The 5,428-nt window shown below is 39.9% G+C and overlaps 1 non-coding gene across 1 annotated transcript; it reads left to right on the top strand.

Annotated features, from left to right (window-relative positions):
* Positions 1–843: 843 nt before the first annotated feature.
* Positions 844–950, top strand: LOC118489844. The gene has a single exon (XR_004887857.1). It is a non-coding gene; the product is annotated as a small nucleolar RNA R71 (small nucleolar RNA).
* The last annotated feature ends 4,478 nt before the right edge of the window (positions 951–5,428 follow it).

The raw sequence follows: 5,428 nt of genomic DNA, 5'->3' as shown, positions 1-5,428 counted from the left end.
CAGAGGTGTGGGTTTCGTTTCTTCTGTTGGCGGCGGCGCTTCTGCAGGCCCTACGGTGCGGTTTCGTAGCGTGATGAGGTGAACTTGCGCTTTTGGGTTTGTTTCGGTAATGCTAGGTAATGCGCCTTGCGGTCTCTCGGAAAAATTTTGAGCTATTTGATTTAATTGTTTTTCTATGTTTTGAATACTAGCTTGTTGATTTCTAAAATTTGATTCTAATTGTAGAAATCTTTCCGAGTTTTTCTTTTCAGTGTCGGAGATGAGGCGAGATACAGTATCTTCAAGCCTTTCTCGTTCACTTTGTTGTTGAGTGAAATTTTGTGACTCATTTCTTGGTTGTTGAAAGTTTGTTCGTTGGGTTTGTTGGTTGCTACTATTGCCGGGTTCTCTCCAACCAAGGTTTGGGTGGTTTCGCCATCCTTGGTTGTAAGTTCCCGTTGGAGGACACGACGGCCTAGGTCTATTATCAATGTAGTTTACCAATTCTTGTTGATCGTCCGTTTCTTTCATACAACTCCAATTTTCATGTGACCCACCACACCCTTCACAAGCCATAACCGAGACTGTTTTGTCATTTCCAATTTTTTTTTTATTTTTGAAGAAAGGACCTCGATTTAGGCTTGTAAAGAAGTGCTTTCATCGACCTTATGGGCTCCCGGGGCAATAGATTTATTGCCTCGGGGGGTGTGCCATTGAAAATTGGTTTGAGCAATTTCCTCAATTTGGCTATATATTTCATGCGGGCGTCGATTACCTAAAAGTCCCCCGGAGCTAGAATCAAGTGTCTGCCTTGTATGTGGCAACAATCCATTATAGAAAGTGGATACTTGTTGCCATATCGCAAGGCCGTGATGTGGACACTTGCGTAATAACTCCTTGAACCTTTCCCAAGTTTCATATAAGGATTCCCCGTCCTCTTGTGAATATGTATTAATTTCAGTCATTAATTTAGCCGTTTTAGCGGGAGGGAAATACTTATATAGAAATTTTTGGGCTAGTTCATCCCAGGTGTTTACCGATCCAGCTGGGAGGGCGTTGAGCCAAGCTTTCGCTCGGTCTTTTAGTGAGAAAGGAAACATTCGGAGGCGGATGGCGTCATTTGATGCTCCGTTGATCCGAAAGGTATCACATATTTCTAAGAAATTAGTGATATATAGATGGGGATCCTCGTCCGCAAGCCCATGGAAGGTTGCGGAGTTTTGGAGCATTTGTATCAGATGCGGCCGAAGTTCGAAGTTATTAGCTTCAACATTCGGAGCATTGCTAGCGGCGCCTAGGTTACCTACGGTGGGTCGTAGATAATCCATGAGGGTACGTTAGTCCGCCATTGGGGTTGAATCACCCGAAACCTTCTCTTGGTTTTTAGCTTTTAATCTTTTTCTGAGAAAGCGTTCGGGTTCTTCTAGAGGTTCTTTTATGTCCTTATTAGAACTGGAGCTCATACACTATGTAAGATTGGCGTCGGGTTCCAAGTCCTGCAATAAAAACAGAAAAGAATGCTGGTCAGAAGGTTCACCACGGCCCCGTGTTCAGCGAACACGGCCCGTGGTCGGAGTTACAGTGATTGTTTTCCAGATCCCAGTTACTGGAAGTTGGACACGGCCCCGTGTTGCACCGACACGGCCCCGTGGTCAGCCTTCTGTAACTTGGAAAACTAAAAACTGCCAGTAACAATGCTGGGCACGGCCCGTGTCCGACCAGGCACGGCCCGTGTCCGACCAGGCACGACCCGTGCTGAGCTCTGCAGAAGCTGAAAAACTAAGAAAATCCTAAAAAATTAAAAAGAAAAATAAAAGTATGCTTAGGCCGTTGATTCCTAACTTTCTTAAAATCCTTGTGTCCCCGGCAGCGGCGCCAAAAACTTGATGCGTGTATAGTGTGTATATAATTTAGATATATTATTAAGCCCTTTTTACACCTTTAGCCAAGTTTTAAATTTATAAAACACGATATTTACTAACACTAAACACACATATGGGCAAGTGCACCCATCGTGGACGTAGTATAGTGTTGGTAAGATACCGAGGTCGTCCAAGGACACAAGAGCTTTTAGTACCGGTTTATCCTCAACGTCTAATCAAATCAAAAAGTTAGAAAAATGTTTTTAAACTAAGAAAATAAAAACTAACTAAATGCTGAAAAATAAAAATAAAATAAAAACAGATAGACAAGATGAATCACTTGGATCCGACTCTTGTGTTAGTATAACCTTTGATTATTTTCGCACTTTTGCACTTGTTTAAGAGATTATGTTAGTTATTGTAGTAGGCCCCTCTTTTGAAGGCGACGTTACCCTCAACCCAGTAGTTTGAGTTAGCAAGGATACAATCCTAAAGGGTTGGATTATTGGAAGATAATGAATTAAGTTATTAATGCAAATTGTGGTAGGCCCCGCTTTTGGCGGTGACGTTACCCTCGGCTAAGTAGTCTGAGTCAGCAGGGATACAGTCCTAAATAGCCGGGTTATAGTATTAATAGTAGTTAACTTATGAGGGGGTCAAAGAGTTTGGATCCCCGCCATCCAATACCTATGGGCATTGAAGGAGATCCTACTAAATTTGACCCAGGTCCCTTGCAGGACCTCTAAACGCTGAACAAGGGCAAGACCCTTACCAAACCGTTCCCTTAACCCCCGACCAGGTAGCCAACATACCTCCATATAGACCGTGGAGATATGAATGGTGAAAATCTTTTATTTTATATAGACAGTAAAATAATGCCAAGACACCACGGACAAACGATAAGGAAAGATCACCTTCAACATAAGCAACTAGTTATTAAAGTCATTAATACAAAACCAAATAAAAAGTGCAAAAGATTAAAAATAAAAAGTATTATACTAAACACTTGTCTTCACCAAGTAATGTAAGAGACTTAGGCAAACATGGCCTTGAGTGTCAAGAACTCTTACTATCAATCTTGGATCCCGAGACGACTCACACACTCTACGATGGACAATGGATGATGGTGGTGGATGATGGTGTTATGGTGGTGGTGGGTGGTGGATGAAGTGTGAGAGAGGTGGTGTGCCAAGGGATGGATTGGAATGAAACCAAGCACTCCTATTTATAGGCTGAACAGAAGGCTGGGCACGGCCCCGTGTCCGCTGGACATGCCCCCGTGCCCGTCTGACACTCTCTCTCTTCATTAATTGTAATTCGCAATTACAATTAATGCGCCTGCTGTACTTTCGCCACGCCCCCGTGCTCACTGGACATGGCCCCGTGGTGGGCAATAGAAGCTTCTACAGGTTTGTCTTTTCTGCTGCTTCTTGGGCACGGCCCCGTGCTGGCTGAGCACGGGGCGTGTTCAGGCTTCTGTTTTCTCTTCTTCGCTTGGGAGGATGCCGTTGAGGGTTTGGGCAGTCTACTTTTATTCCTTTTCTTGTATTTATGTTAGAATTAGCTGTCTTTTTGCTTCTTTTGTGAATTTGAGCTCATTTAATCCTGAAAATACAAAAGGAAGACAAAAACACTCTTTTTCCAACATTAGTACTTAAAAAGGGTTAGTTTTATGCCTTAATTGATGTCATTTATATGTTGCATTTTACACACATCATAAGGCACGCATTTTAACATAAAGATTTTCCCAAATCCCAGTAGTTGATTACGAGGAACGTATACCCCTGTAGTGGATGCGATAATCTTTAGATGTTTAAGCGGCCTCGCAATCTCAGAATGACTTCAGATAAAACAACTTATGGATATCATCACCGTATACATGTACGAGACAATTGCAAATGACATCTGTATGAAAACCACTGAAGGATTTAAAATGCTCAAAGCATTATGAAACAATAACCCCATATGTGTTATATATATGAATCTTAAAGGAAACTACTCGTATGTTGTACAGCCGACTATACTCTGAAAATAGAGGTATAATTTTGATAAAATGAGCTACATCTATTTAACAAGATTTCACTCTTACAGTGATAATGTAAACATCATCGAGAGGGAACTCTCAAACTAAAGAGGAAAATTTTGAATGACCTTTACAAAGTGTAGTTATCCTCGACCTGTAGTTTCGAGTATATATGTACTATTTTTGCTCATCAATCTGACTACATCTAGAAGATGTTATATAGAAAAAGCTCATTCGTTGAGTACATGAACGATTGTTTGATCGCTTGACATAGAAAAATTATTCTTATCAACCCCAAGAAAAGGATGTTGAACTACTTAGTCAAGAAGTACCATACTTAATTGCGATCAGAGCATTGACGTATCTTGCAAACAAGACGACATCTGATATTACGTTGTATTGGTAAGATTACAGTTCTAATCTCAAATGTTGCACTCTTTTTTCCTTCACTAAGTTTTTCCCATTGGGTTTTTCTTGGTAAGGTTTTTAATGAGACAACATAACTGATCCAGTAGTATCAGTTTATCTTATAGGTCCCGAAGTACTAATTTAACATCATCATAAATCATGTTGTTAATTATGTATAATGGGTAGTGCACTCTTTTCCCTTAGCTACGGTTTTGTCCCATTGGGTTTTCCTGGCATGGTTTTTAAACGAGGCAGAATTATAAAGTGCATTAAATAATTATTTGACATATTTACAAACTCGAGATACGTGATAGTTCCACAAGAACAATATAGCGTCCTGGTTTATGATTGATATATATTAGACTCGCATAGAGTTCGATCTCAATCTAGATACAAGTTATGAAGGTCGAAGATTTCAGCATATTTAAGAAGTATGTAGATTAGAGTTGATCAAGAGAAGCTCAAACTATACTGTATGAAGACAATGTAAGACAACAACACCCAAATCAAAGAAGACTACGCCAAATATCAAGTCAAGCAATTGTCACAGAAGATTGGATTCAACATCATCAAGATATACAAGTAAAATAGAGGGGGAGTAACGTACCCATAATATACACAGTGTATGTACTCTTTTTCCTTAATGAGGCAACATACCTGATCCAGAAGTATCAGGGGGAGACAATACGCGCTGCACTCTTTTTCCCTTAGCTGAGGTTTTGTCCCACTGGGTTTTCCTAGCAAGGTTTTTAACGAGGCAGCATCACCAAGTGTATTAAAGAATAGTATATCATCATGTGGATAGTCAAGGGGGAGTGTTATGAATGCATCAATTATTAGTGACTATCCACATTTCTAACCCCCATGTCACATTTATGTTTGTATTAATGTTATAGCCTATATATAGTGGCTCATGTATTTTGTATGTGATATCAATAAGAAATTCATCTCCCATTCTCTCATTCTCTTCTATACATTGCTAATAGGTTCTATTTATTACACAACAGGTATTTTTTTTTGGCTTTTTTTAATTAGTTTTTGAGTTTTCACAATAACTAGTGGTTTTCATTTGAACCTTCCCCTTAGGGGATGGTTCAAATGAAAACCACTTTTATTGTGAAAACTCGAAAACTAACTAATAAAAGCCTAAAAAACA

This window comes from Helianthus annuus, chromosome 2 (assembly GCF_002127325.2).
Source record: "Helianthus annuus cultivar XRQ/B chromosome 2, HanXRQr2.0-SUNRISE, whole genome shotgun sequence".
Lineage (NCBI taxonomy): Eukaryota > Viridiplantae > Streptophyta > Magnoliopsida > Asterales > Asteraceae > Helianthus > Helianthus annuus.
Note: the sequence above shows the minus strand (reverse complement) of the source record. Positions and strands in the feature narration are given on the sequence as shown.